Raw genomic sequence first — 15,294 nt, 5'->3', positions numbered from 1 at the left:
GATTGGGGAGATTAAAATTAATTATATATTTTTATGTGGTTCAGCCACAACTCTACTAAAACCTCAGCCAGTAATAGGTAGGCCAACTTTTGGACCGTTCAGTTATCTGTATGACTGCTGCAGTACGTACATCACATTTTCACACTATCAGAAAGAGCCAAACAGCCCTGGTGGAGTGAGGAGCTGTAAAGAGAAGCAGATGCTCTGTTTCTAAAAATGTTTTAAGCTTGTTTCAAAGATTCTGTACTGCAGCTTTAAATGTTTTTAAAAAGCACACATACACTTAACTTATCAGTGTTTCTCAAACTTTTTACAGTGTGTACCACCCAATGGCTGTGTCCCAATTCAGGGTCTGCACGCTTGAAGTACGCACACTACGTGTACTACGTACGGTGCGTACTATAAGTACAAGAAGTGCGGAAGTGAGAGGCTTGTGAAATGGGACGGTATACGCTTCGTTGCGCTGTTCAGGTTGCCTAGCAACCATGATACTAACCGCGAGACACGTTACATACAGCTTTGTTTGACAGAAATGAAGGAGAAAAATGTTTTGTTGGTCATTCATTTTCGTCATGACATCACTTTGATTAGTTGAGTATCTGAGGCTGAGACCACGAGACTGTAAAACATGATTGTTGGGCTTCATTTCTGTGCTGAACAGTCATTTAAGATTAGTTAGTAAATAACAATTAGTTAATGTTGTTCATGAGACTAAAGTCATCTCACTGTGGTAATGTAAATATAATATGGACAATATTATAGTATTGTCAGATTATTATGATATATATATATATATATATATATATATATATATATATATATATATATATATATATATATATATATATAAAACACCCAGCACGCCCATGCGGGCGGTTTTATCCTTCAAGCTCGGGTCCTCTACCAGAGGCCTGGGAGCTTGAGGGTCCTGCGCAGTATCTTAGCTGTTCCCAGGACTGCGCTCTTCTGGACAGAGATCTCCGATGTTGTTCCCGGGATCTGCTGGAGCCACTCGCCTAGCTTGGGAGTCATCGCACCTAGTGCTCCGATTACCACGGGGACCACCGTTACCTTCACCCTCCACATCCTCTCGAGCTCTTCTCTGAGCCCTTGGTATTTCTCCAGCTTCTCGTGTTCCTTCTTCCTGATATTGCTGTCATTCGGAACCGCTACATCGATCACTACGGCCGTCTTCTTCTGTTTGTCTACCACCACTATGTCCGGTTGGTTAGCCACCACCATTTTGTCCGTCTGTATCTGGAAGTCCCACAGGATCTTAGCTCGGTCATTCTCCACCACCCTTGGGGGCATCTCCCATTTTGACCTCGGGACTTCTAGGTTATACTCGGCACAGATGTTCCTGTACACTATGCCGGCCACTTGGTTATGGCGTTCCATGTATGCCTTGCCTGCTAGCATCTTGCACCCTGCTGTTATGTGCTGGATTGTCTCTGGGGCATCTTTACACAGCCTGCACCTGGGGTCTTGCCTGGTGTGATAGACCCCAGCCTCTATGGATCTTGTACTCAGAGCTTGTTCTTGTGCTGCCATGATTAGTGCCTCTGTGCTGTCTTTCAGTCCAGCTTTGTCCAGCCACTGGTAGGATTTCTGGATATCAGCCACCTCCTCTATCTGCCGGTGGTACATACCGTGCAGGGGCCTGTCCTTCCATGATGGTTCCTCGTCTCCCTCCTCTTTCTTGGGTTTCTGTTGCCTGAGGTATTCACTGAGCACTTGGTCAGTTGGGGCCATATATATATATATATATATATATATATATATATATATATATAAGTAAGTAAGTAAGTAAGTAAAATTTTATTTATATAGCACATTTCTAGATAGAGATCACAAAGTGCTTTACAAGATATAACAGATTAAAAAGACAAAATACAAACAAAGTTAGCAAAAGGCAGTTTTAAAAAGATGTGTTTTTAGCTGTTTTTTAAAAGTAATCAATGAATCAGCGGATCGTAAGTCCTGAGGAAGGGAATTCCACAGTCTGGCGGCCACAGTAGCAAAAGCTCTATCACCCCTAGTTTTCAGTCTCGTATACTGAATGACAAGTAGGCCCTGACTACTCGACCTCAGAGACCTACTAGGGGCATAGGGCTGTAAAAGTTCAATGATATATGGTGGTGCTTGTTGTTGAAGAGCCTTGAAAGTTAAAACCAAAATCTTAAACTGGACTCTAATATATATATATATATATATATATATATATATATATATATATATATATATATATATATATATATATATATATATATATATATATCACTGACTTTCAGCTTGTTGTGTTTGTGGATATATGACTGACTTTAATTATTAAACATTCGCACATAAATAAGTGACGTCATATTCAGTACTTTTGACAGTTCACTCTTCGGCCGCTCCATCTTATTAGGGGAAATCCATATACATAAATGTAAATTTCAAAACTCAACCCCATCATTTAATTTGTTTTTGATTGAAATTGAATATTACTTAAACTCTCGTAAATTAACTTCCAATAAAAAAGGTCTGTCATTGATTGAAATTCATTCAGAAATGTTTAACGAATGAGCTGTCACAACTTTCACGTACAAAGTTGTTATGAAGTCTATCACATTCCCCCCTTTTTTTCTTTTCTATCCTTTATTTATTTATCCTTCTTATTTCATTGTACTGTATATTGTTACTCTTATTTGCCTTGTATGTCTACTGTACAAACTGAACTGGAATGACTGACTGTTCGCTTTATAAGTTCAATAAAGTTTGAAAAAAAAAACCCTCTTTGGCCGCTCCCTTCTGCCGTATTTTGCGGCAAAATTATCCACACCCACCGCTGCGCTATGAATTCTGGGATATATGGGACCACGAAGCGTGCACCGGACCACGCTTGATATTTGGGGAAATCGACGGCGCATTTGGAGTATGCATTTGAAGTACACTTCGAATTGGGACAGCCGTCGTCGCGTGGCGGTGACGTAACTGCACTTGAAATGCGTACTTCAAGCGTGTAGACCCTGAATTGGGACACTGCCACCGACTGTATAAAACAGGGGTGTCAAACTCAAATATACAGTGGGCCAAAATTCAAAACTGGAACAAAGTCGCGGGCTAACATTAATATTTATTGAAAAAAATCTTCCTCCAGATATAACAGAGGAACTTTTTCTTACAGACTCAAATAAGTTTTGCTGAAAAACTGAATATGGAATAAGCAAGGCTTAATACTGAACGATATATAACTTAATATTGCACACATGCAAAATTGAAATTCCAATTAAATAACATATCACTGGAATGCATTTCTTAAATAAAAATTGTATTTGCAGCCTTCTGATTTAAATTTTAGCAGTAAACTTTTTCCCCAGGCTAATAATAAATGTAAAAATAAAATAACAATAATAAACCACTTAACTAATAAAAATATCATTAAACGTGAAACCATTCAAGCCCATGTCTGGGAGTAGCAAGACAAATTGCACAAAGAAAATGGTAATTATAGCTCAGTTTGCTACACACTGATCTACTCTGATGCGTCCAAGCCAGATACCTGGCATCTCTTCTTGGATGCTAGTTCCTCAATGTCTGGGCTCAGGCTCTGAGCTGAGGAAATCCTCAGGATCGAGTGAAGGTGTTCATCGGTCAGACGTCTCCTGTGAGATGTTTTGGCCATCTTCATTGAGGAGAATAGTTGCTCACATAGGTAAGTGCTGCCGAACATGGAGAGCATCTGAGCAGCGTGGGTGCGGAGCCCAGGCATTGTGTCAGGGATGAAATGTGGAAATTGTGAAGCGCCCACAGCATCATACTTTGATTTCAGCGTGTCACTACACTGGAGTTCAATCAGCTCCATTTGGAGGTTTGTTGGTGCTTTTGCCACGTCAACTGCAAAAGGATTACTGAGCAGTTCAAATCGACATTTCTGGGCGTCAAAGTTGGCAAACCGCCGGGTAAACTCAGTACTGAGTACACAGAGTTTTTCAGCAAACTGTACGCATGGGAACACAGCAGTAGAGATTTGCATGTTCACCGTTTGGCAGCAGGGAAAATGGCCCAGGTTTCCTTGTAGCATCTGATTCTGCCACAGGCACAATTTCGTTTTAAAAGCCCTCACTGCAGCGTACATATCTGTGATGATACGCCCCCGTCCCTGAAGCTGCACTCTTCAGCGCATCGAGATGGCTCGTGATATCACACATAAAGGCCAGCTCACACAGAAACTCTTGCTCCCTGAGCTCAGCTGTGTCTTGCCCTTTGCTTTCCAGAAACTGAAATATTTCCTCGCGTAGCTCGAAACATCTGTTCAGTACTTTCCCTCGGCTTAACCACCTCACCTCCGTGTGATACGGCACGTCTCCGTATTCCGAACCACACACCTCAAGAAAAGATTTGAATTGGCGGTGATTCAGGCCTTTGGCTCTTATAAAGTTAACTACTCGTGTTACTGCGGTCATAACATGTTCCATCTTTAGGGCTTTGCCACAAAGTGATTCTTGATGTATGATGCAGTGATAAACAGTCAGCTCACCTGCACAGTTCTCCGCTCGCATCTTCTCCCGTACCCTGCCCACCAGTCCGCTCCTTTGACCACACATCGCTGGTGCACCATCTGTCGTTAACCCCACAAGTTTTTCCCATGGCAACTTCATTTCAGTTAGACATTTGGAAACCTCTTCAAATATTTCCTTCCCTGTGGTTGTGCCACGCATTGATTTTAATCCTAAAAGTTCTTCCGTAACACAGAGTTGAGTCCACACCACGGATGAAGACTGAAAGCTGGGCAGTATCAGAGGCATCGCTGCTCTCATCCACAGCGAGGGAGAATGCAACGAAACTGTTTCCCTTCTCCATCAGCTGGTTATTTAGATTGTTGGCAAGTTCACGTGTGCGATCAGCTACTCTGTTTCTGCTCAGGCTAACATTTGAAAATGCTTGCTTTTTCTCTGGGCACACAACGTCGCAAACTTTCATCATACAACTTTTCACAAACTCTCCCTCACTGAAGGGCCGGGCTGATTTTGCGATCTCTGCTGCCACAACAAAACTAGCCTTTACAGCAGCCTCACTTTGTGATATGGCTTTTTTGAACATAGTCTGTTGTGAAACAAAACTTCTTTTCATCTCTTCTGCTTTCCGGCGCCTTTGAGTCATGTCCAGGTCCTTGTACTTCTCTTGGTGTTTCGTTTCATAGTGTCGTCTAATGTTGTACTCCTTGGTTAAAGCCACATGAGCTCCACATACAAGACAAACAGGTCTGTCTTTTACATAGGTAAACAGATATTCTGTCTCCCACCTGTCCAGAAAGCTCCTGTTTTCGTTCTTTCTTTTCGCCATTTTGGGAGAGGTAGCGCGGCAGTATTCGCGCGGTTGTTATGACTACAGTCAACAGAGGAGAGGGCGTTAATGGGTCCTGTCCTGACTGACGCGCCAAAACGCCAACAGAGCATTCTGGGATTTGTAGTATTAGCAGTACATGCACTGTATAAGACCGGCGGGCCAGCTCTAATTTGGTATGGCCTCGTGGGCCAAATGTAATTAGGCTGCGGGCCAAATTTGGCCTGCGGGCCAGAGTTTGACACCTATGTTCTAAGTAGATCTGTGCAGTGTAGCCGTCAAAGAAGACAGAGATGGTAGAGTATGAGAGCGACACCTTGGCAGTGACTCCAGTTCGGTCTTTAGAGAGCTCCACATTGTGAACCAGCTGAGGCAAACTATTGAGGGTCAGGATTGAGTTGTCCAGCTGGATAACAAGCAAAGTGTAGGAAATAGTAAGTGAAACATCTGAAACACACAACCGGTTGATTTCGCAGCAACTATCATTAGACTGCACTGACTAAACTGTGGGTGGAGGTAGCTTACCCGAACTGTCCCACCTTGTTCCAGATGAATTTTAATGCTGGGTCTGTCCAGAACCAGTGTCACACTGTCCAAAAAAGGTCACGTCTTTACGTCGACGTTCCCGGAAGTTCCCCAGAACATGGAAGTCTGGTACTGATGGAGTCAAGACCAGAGAGTATGAACACCGATCCTCAACAGAGTTAACCTGGCCGTGGAAGTCAATGACAGTGGGGTCAGTCACAGTGCATGTGGAGTACGACATGCAGCTGGTAGAAAGAAAGGAAACAAACAAGAATGAAAAAATATCACGAGGTGCTGCTGAACGCCAAACCAGTGGGGAAGAGACATTTTATACATATTCATTAACTGAATACAATTTAATTTTCTTTATATAGCACCAAATCACAAACACAGACTCAGGCCCGAGTATCCCTCTGTGGGGACCAGCTAAAGGTAAGAAAGTGATCACAGACGTTTCTTTGAAATACAAAGAGATATATTTACATGCCGTTGCCTTCACAACGCTCCAGAGGGCCACAGCCAGAAATCTGCAGAGCAGCAGTGTCAGAACAGGTGAGACTAGAGCAGGTTTCCAGATCTGAGCTCAGCACTGCACCGTATTCATGCAAACCACCTGAAATGAGGGATAGTTTAGTTTAAAAACTCAAAGATCGCTGACTAGTTTAATAACAACTGACAGAAACATCATGGTAACATTGAAATACAGAACACATGGGTCAAGTTTTGAAGCCTGAGATTCACCAACCAGCATATCTGCATCCACTGATGTCAAAGAATCTTTGATACTGACGATTGCTGGGAACGAACAAAACAGCCATTATATCAATCGTGATACCACCAACCTGAGCCTCAAATGCCTAGACAGAAATAAACACAAACAATGTTACAATCACAGAGTAAAGACAACTAAGAATGGATAAAAATCTTTATCTACTTGTGAAATAAACATGTCTGAATGATCCTTACTGATATGGAAACTGTCTGTCTACTACAGATTTTTTTTGAATGTGTGTGTGTTTGGGGGTTTTCTGTTGATGTTCTTGTTGTTTTTTGTTTTTGTCAATATCTTAACATGTTATTTATTATCTGTCACATGCAGAGACTCACCACTGAACCAAATGCCAATATTTCCACAATCAAAACAGTTTGTGTCCCAAAATTAACTGGAACCAAACCATACTGTAAAGTAAACAGAGAAGATTCAGACACTATTAGGAATTCTGAAAGTGTTCACCAATGTTTAATATGATAAAAAAAAAATCATGTCAAATTTTATTTTTTGTTCTTACACAGTTAATTTAGTCTAAAACAACTCACATTTTTCTCATTGAGCTCCATGATAAACAACACATAGCATTCCATCCTGTTCTGAATGGTTGCTACATTGTCATAAATCAGCTTTTGGATTTCAGCATTGGGTTCATTTATCCAAAACTCAATGCTGTCTGAGTCAGGTGCAGTCCCCACAAGACAGTCACCTCCAGTTCCAGGGTTAAAAAAGTTGTCGAAGCAGAATGCAATGTTTTCACTCATGAAGGCGACCTGTTAGAAGTCAAAGACACAACTAATCAGTGATACTACGTCTTTTCTACAAACCCACTAGTTGCCTCCTCTAGCTCAGCATGACGCACAGCTCTTGTCAGGTCCTGGCATCGTACTTAATTAGGGGAGGCATGATTAGATGATGAAGACTTGCTGTGCTGGTCAGCCTCTGCAGTAATCACACCCTGAACCCACTGCTCCACCCCTCCGGTCCAGCCCAGCTACAACCTACACCCTGCCATACTAGCAAACATGGTTATCTCTCTGATAACGGCAAAAACTGCAGCATAGATGGACGGATGTTGATGTGCCTTCTCCGTACCATAGATCCAGTCAGACCCAGAGGATCAATCTTAATATATTGATTCCACTGTTACAAAGATGAAAACATTTTTTATATATTTAATTGAAAGCCAAATTGGCTGCTTAATATTAAGATAGAAAGAAATAAAATATAGAAAGACAAGCATAAAATACATATTTAACCCATTAATAATCATCTACACGAACGATGCATGGGGTTTCTCTCACAGGCATCACATCAAAACGGCCGCCTCAATGAGATAAGAAAGAGTCAAGAGTTTAGGTCTCCTTCATGAGGTTTAATTTTTTCTTCACATTTGAGCTCCTTTTTCTGTGAGAAGTTTTTGTTTCATTATTTTCTCATTCATAAAAGAATAATATAAAAGAATTCTTGAACAAAAATGTCCTCCTGCTAGAAAATCTCAGGAGGTATATCGAGGCGATACTCATCAGCAAAAGTGGGGATGACAGAATTGTTTAAAACAAAAACATCAGGATACTCACATAGATTTGCTCGTACTTCTGTCCATAATAATTGATTGGACATGAGCTGATGTCCAACACTGAAGAAACAGTGATTATCTGCCAAGCTCCTGAAGATATGGAGGCACATGAGTGCTGTGAGCTTTAGTCTTAACTAGTTGTTTGGACAAACAGGGAGTGCAGCAGGTTCAAACAGTAACATCATGAGTGGATAAAACAGTGTTTGTTACTAAAGAATCAACATCATGAATTTACAGTTTATACTATAAGTTAGCAAACCTTAAAAGCAAAGATGCACAATATTTGTTAGGTTATTAAAGCGTCATTCCCTTTAATACTTCAAATCTTTCTGCTCTTTTTTGCTCAGGGTGTTTGTGCTATGTTTATGTTGCTTCCACTAAAGTAGGGGTGTCCAACTCCAGGCCTCAAGGGCCAGTGACCTGCAGGTTTTAGATATCACCCTGGGTCAACACACCTGATTAGTTCATTACCAGGCCTCTGGAGAACTTCAAGATATGTTGAGGAAGGCCGGTGTCCTGCTAAAACAAGCAGGACACCGGCCCCCGAGGAGTGGAATTGGATACCCCTGCACTAAACTGATGGGAGGAAACACTTAAAATGGCTTCCAGGTGTGTGTTTACCTGACACTCCAATCAGAACAGACAGGACAAACAGGAGGTGGAGCATCTTAAAGGAGGCCAATCAGCTGACAGAGACCTGAAAGCCACACAGTTGCGACATTTCTGAATGGACAGAAAATTAGTGAAAAATACATTGTGAAAATCTTGTACACCAACTCACTCCCTCTAAAAGTCTTGCTCCATGACCTCGACAAACTCAAACTTCTGTTTTTTAGCAACCACTGATGCTGCACTCTGCTTAGTCTGTGGGTAACTGTGGGCTGCCTTCAGACTCATACAGGCTACTAGAGGACTTTTTCATCTTGATGACCACTTTTACCTTTGGTGCTTAGCATCTTTTTCAGGGAGCTGCTACTGTGACATCAACAGCCTTACAGCCTTACAGCTCCATGCAGAACCTGTATGTGACAAATATGACCAGGAGCTGTGCAGAGTTGGGACTGAAAATGCTCTGATTTTGACATTTACAGAGAGCTTCACTGGAAATCAAGTTAAGTGTTCACAAAAATATGGTTATTTCACAAGTTAGTCCAGGATGAAAGTGGTGGTGCTGGCAGCATGTGACCAATCACAGACATGGAAATGTCTCTAACGCCTGAACCTCTTCCAGGAATAAAAACATAATATTCCAGAGAACTGATTGGTCAGTAGGCAGTGATTTCATCACACCTTTTAATCTCTAATCTGTAATTTAGTACAAGATTACATCTTTGCCATTGTGCTTTAGCTCTCGTAAGTCATGAACTGCCTTTGGTACAACATCCCAGGTGATCAATGTTGTTTACTGTAGGTAACGTGGGGGAAAATAGCGACAGACACAGAGTTTGTGTGTTAATACTGAGGCTGTTAAACAAACAGAAATGGATTTAAGTTGTTGTTCGAACATCTTGCTGCTCCTGTACTCATCTGTCAAATCTGATTCTTCACATAGACATTTGACAGATTTAATCTCCAAACTAGAAGTTTATTTTTATAATCCAACACCAAGGTTTGAAACCTTCACCCTCAGAGAATAAAGACAAGTAGAAATATGTCCTTTTTTTAAAATACGCACACTAATGAATATCATAACTGAAATACAGTGCTACAGATCCCCATGTGGAAATCAGCCTATTTATAATTATTTATCATCCTTCGTGTTATGTGTTTATTAGTCTTCCTTTGTCTCTCAGAGCTCTGAATTGTGGATGTATCCACTGAGCGGTGCTGCTGTTTGGTCCAAAAGCTAAAATGAGAGTAGAGGTGTGCAGCGTGTCCAGCTTCTCTTACCTTCTGCAGCTCTGATGGAGGATGAGGAGGAAGGAGGAGGTAGCAGGTTGCATCCTTCAGGCGGTCCACACCCCAGAGGAGAGAAGAGGTGGAGTCCACAGTGGAGCTACCCGATGTGAAGTGCTCGCTACTGATTCAGCACTGTGTGGGTCAGCACCACAGAGGAACAATGAACTGTGTGAAGAAAAAAAAATCAATAACAATGACACATCTGAAATCACTGTTTCTAATTTAAAGCAGTGAAAAGCAAAAAGTGAAAAAAGTACAAAAAAATGTTGATTTTAGAAAAAATACAGAAAGAAACAGAACATGTGATCAGACAGACTGCGACAGGCCTACTCTCATACTCTCAGATATTTCATAAACTCTGTCCTACGTCAACTTTCCAGATAAGAAACAAATATCTCTGCACTATCAAGAAACAGCTGGGCTGTCCTTGGCCCTACAACCAGCACATCCAGGCAGAGCTTATTGTACCTACAAAGGCTCCACGGAGACTAAAGTTTATTTAGGTGTTACCAGAAAAATGGGTTAACCCCCCACCAACAAAAACAGTGGATTATTATTCCAGTAATCCATTTGTTGGTAATAAATACAGTCTAAATGGAAAATGAATCTAAACTTTTACCTTTGGAAAATATATGCAAGAAATCTCTTAAATCTATTCATCTGAAACAGGGTCACTTTCAATTCTGCAATCATCAATACCTGAAGGTTTCTCCAGTAAAACTATGGTAGAAAGAACTACAATGAAACATCACCATGAAATAAGTCAAAACCCATCAAACTCTGTTTCGATTGGAGTTTGTTCCCATAGCAAAAACACACATTACATGTTAATGTTAGCATTCGAGGATAGTATTACGAGCAACTTTAGGAAATTCACAGACACAGAGTTTGTAGAAGGCAACATCGCATTCAGCGCATGTTGAATTGAATATGAATTTTCATTGTTTATTTAATTTGATAGAACAACAAGAATCCTGCATGACTTCAGAAATCATGTTTCCACTAAGTATTTACATCGTAATGCAAATGAAAAACACATAGCAAAAAATGGTTATCATTAACAGATGAAAGGCTTTAGTTATTACTGGTATTAAACATGAGATATTTAGTTAGAAAATTGTAGGATTTTCATTTGTAACTTAGGTTTCAACCTCAGTTTTTACGTCACTCCACGCTTTTTTGTTTTTGTTCTTTTTTCAGTCGTTTTTGTTATCTTCATAAAGGGTCTTCTTCTGTTTCTTCCTTCTTTGCCTTTTGCCTGTTCCTGGTCTGGATTACTGTATTTCTTACGCTACCAGCTTTTGTGTGTAACAGCTGCTAGCTTAAAGATAACTATTTTAATTTTTGGATTTTACTCTGCGGCCAAGCATCCTTCACTTGGTTGGCTATTGTCATCACTTGAGCCCTTAAAATGTAAATCAGCTCTGAGATGCTTCTTTTAGAATAATCTGAACAGTGGAAAACTACAAGGATATTCATATTACAGATTTAAAAGGGAACTCTGGAGTAGAGTGGGTTTGAGAGTATCTCAGGGTCTTGTTCATTAGTGAGCGGAGAGTGGATCAAGAGACTAACTGATGGTTTGGTGTGGTGTCTGCAGTGATGCTGAACAGTTGGATCAGGATGAAAGAGGAGGAAGGGGAAAAGCTTGAAAAGCTTTCTATAGTCAGTTTATCCATTATTTGAATATCATATGATGCATTTGAGTACACAGTGTATTTGCACATTATCATATTTGTGTTATATGTGTGGTATCTTGTTACTTTGACAAAAATATTGTGTTGGAATCAGTATACGTCACTGTGGGGGTTTGTATAAAGCAGTGAAAGCCTGGCGTAAACATAACATTAAAGAACATTTTCTAAAAAGCAGAAAAGCAACTCGAGTTGTTGTATCTATGTCATAAACACATCTACATACTTATGCATATAGATATAATAACAAACAGCAGCACACAATCAGCGTGAACCCCATGTACCTTCATAATTATATTGAATACTGTACCTTAAGGACCTGACAATATTAAAGAGAAAACCCCAACAATTAGATGAAGCCCCTATCAGCAAGCACTTGCAAAAGTGATGTGAAAACACATAGTGAATGAAAGGGGCTGAGTGATGAAGAAATGCTCAGTGCATTATGGGAATCCCCCAGCACCCTGGGCCTAGTGCAGTGTAACTAAGGGAGGAATCCTAACTACAGACGTTATCAAAAAGGAAGGTTTTAAGCCTAATCTTAACAGTGGATGCCTGTCTCCCAAATCCAAACGGTCTCCCTTTCGATTGTTAATTATCATAGGAACCCAATATCATAGCAAAGTGTATATTAGACATGTTTCAGTACTACATACAGAAATTTCAGTACTAGCAGGGGGAGATAATATATTTAAAGACAAGAAGTTGCTAGTGAGCATGTAAGGGATGAAGTACATGCCAGGATAGCCAAATAATAGTGATTTACACTAGTTGATCTTAAAAGTAATAAATAAACCAAGTATTTTTTCAGGATGACTCTAATTATATTGCGCAAATGGAAGAAAACAGTCCTACATATTTGTTTAATATGTCCATTGAAGGACATACCCTGGTCAAAAATGACACCAAGGTTCCTCACAGTGTGACTGGAGGCCAAGGTAATGCCATCCAGATTGAAAATCTGATTACATAGATTTTCAATCTGGGGCAATAATTTCAGTTTATCTGAGATTAGAAGCAGAAAATTTGAGGCCATCCAGGTCTTTATGTCTTTAACCTCCTAGGACCCTGCGTCCACATATGTGGACATCACATTTTGGGTTATTTACACCAAAATACTCAATTTTGCTCTGCAAGGGCCTGATATCCACTTACAAGGACATTATACTGCTACTGTTCTATCGAAATGTTAAATGAATATCCTCATATGTGGCTCTCATGTTTCTTAGAAACAAAGATTAGGTTTAAAAAAATCTAGTAATTCTTTGTTTTTACATTCATCAGGTCCCAATCAGCCCAAATATCAAAGAGAAATTAAAAATGCTGTGGAAGAGTTCGGGTCTTAGGAGGTTAAGACATTCCTGCAGCTTACTGAATGAGCGTGGTCACATGAAAGAGGTGGTGCTGGCAGCATCTGACCAATCACAGACATGGAAATGTTTACTGGCAGTGTCTTTGATACAAGAATTAAAAAATTGTCTGTGATTCAGTGCTTTTGCCCTAATGACGTTGACTTTTTCTTCATTACTATATCAACAATATAGTCATGTTTTAGCAGTGACCTACAGAAAACTTCCTGCTGTACAATACAATGCAAAAATACCCATTTTATTTCTCTTACATGCAGTGTTATCTAAATAAATTCAATTACACACAAAACGTTCTCTTTGTGAGGTTTTAATTTGCCATTGAAAAAAGGAGCAACCAGCAGTACAGAGTATGGCAGCAGTATGCACGGCATTTGACAAAGAAGGATAACAGGCATAGTTATCTTTCTGCCAAGGTCACAGAGTACAGTCAGAATGTTGCATGCAAACGATAGGTTGTACAGTTGAGTATGTCTTGTATTGTAAGATTATATGAACACAGAACATTAATATGGAGCCTGAAGCACTAAATTCTTTTAACTGTCATCATGTTGCTGGTTTGCATATCAGTAATATACAAGCTGGCTCATTTAATACTTTCTTTGTCTGCATGCGGAATCATCCAGGTAGGGAAATCCCAAAAAGTTAATTCTGTTCATCTGGACGTAGCGTTTTAGGTGGCAGAGACGTTTTGTCACTCATCCAAGTGACGTATTCAGTCTGCAAGACTTCTCCAAGACTGAAGATGTGTGCAGTGTTATAGCAATCTGAAATAAATTTACACACAAACAGGTTCACTTTGTGTTTCTCTCACTGAAAACGCTACGTCGAGATGAAGAAAATAAACTTTTTGAGACTTCCTTTGTTGTCAATCAAGGTGATGCTCTTTCTCTTACGCTGTTTGCAATATGTTTAAACAATTTAGGTAATACGTTGTATGACTCACTCCAGTGTTTTGTTGTATGCCAGTGATATTCCCCTCCGAGTACAGGAGTTATCTGCAAAGCAAGATGAATTTGCTTTGCAAGTTGTTCTTGTTAAAGATCAGTTAATGTTAGCCGTGAAAAATGATGTTATTACCTGAACAGCATTCTCTGTGTCTTAACAATTACAGGAAAGTTACTCAACAGTTTTCAGTAGCTGTTGAAAGATATCTTTTTAAGTGAAAAGCCAGAATTCACACTAAAATCAGAATCAGAATACTTTATTGACCCCTAGGGGAAATTATTTGAAGCCAATCAAAACAAAAGTCCCATTCAACTACTACCTGTGAAACCTCCCTGTGATAATCAAACGTTATACCACCTCTTATCACATCTGTAACATTTTCTCTGAAATTAAATTTATAAAGACATCAGATGTATTTAGCTGTACCATTGGCCTTCGAGTTTAACAGATTTTAAAAAATAAAATAAAAACCATCAGCTTCTGATTATTGAGTGTGCCACTTGGAGAATGTTCTTTAACATTTGCAGCTTGGTCTGCTATTCGACACAGTAACATGAAGGATTATAACAACACACTTACAGTTCAGCTGTGAAGAGATTTTAGGTATCTCTTAAATAATCATCACAGTAAGGTTTCTCCAAGCCCCCTGCCTCTACTTTTCGCATTTTGTTTTGAAAAAAAAAAACCCCAACCCCAAGTGTAATAACAGCAGCAACACCAAAAACTATAACAAAACTGACAATGACAATCCCTCCATCCTCTGTGTGCCCTCCTGTCTGACCTGCAGGTGAGAAACAGGTGTGAAGTGTCAGCTGTCAGGTAGGTGATGAGTGAAGAACAGAACAGAATCCATTTCCTCTTCAAACTGCTGTCAGACATTATCTACTGCACTCTGATCACATCACTCAGACCAGCTGCTTTCTACAAAGTCTCATCAACAACATCTTTAGAAACAAACATCAACAACCAGGAAGCAGCTTCACCTCTGATCACACACACACTCAACTCTACTCACTCACCTGGAGGATCAACAACTCTCAGGTGGATGATGCTGATGGGATCGGTCTCCAGATGAGCTCTCCTCTTGCGATTTGTTCCTGTCGCAACGCGACACTCGTATGTTCCAGTGTCATTAATGTTCACATCGGTCAGAATCAAAGACACGTCTCCATCCTCCATCTGTTTGTC

General features: G+C 40.2%; 1 pseudogene; it reads right to left on the bottom strand.

Moving 5' to 3' along the window:
• Positions 1–3,514: 3,514 nt before the first annotated feature.
• LOC146635414 (general transcription factor II-I repeat domain-containing protein 2 pseudogene) lies at positions 3,515–5,467 on the bottom strand (annotated as a pseudogene).
• Between the last annotated feature and the right edge of the window lie 9,827 nt (positions 5,468–15,294).

The sequence above is a fragment of the Diplotaxodon limnothrissa genome, linkage group LG3 (genome assembly GCF_057381915.1).
Source record: "Diplotaxodon limnothrissa isolate DT_005_m linkage group LG3, D_limnothrissa_male_GT1.1, whole genome shotgun sequence".
NCBI lineage: Eukaryota > Metazoa > Chordata > Actinopteri > Cichliformes > Cichlidae > Diplotaxodon > Diplotaxodon limnothrissa.
Note: the sequence above shows the minus strand (reverse complement) of the source record. Positions and strands in the feature narration are given on the sequence as shown.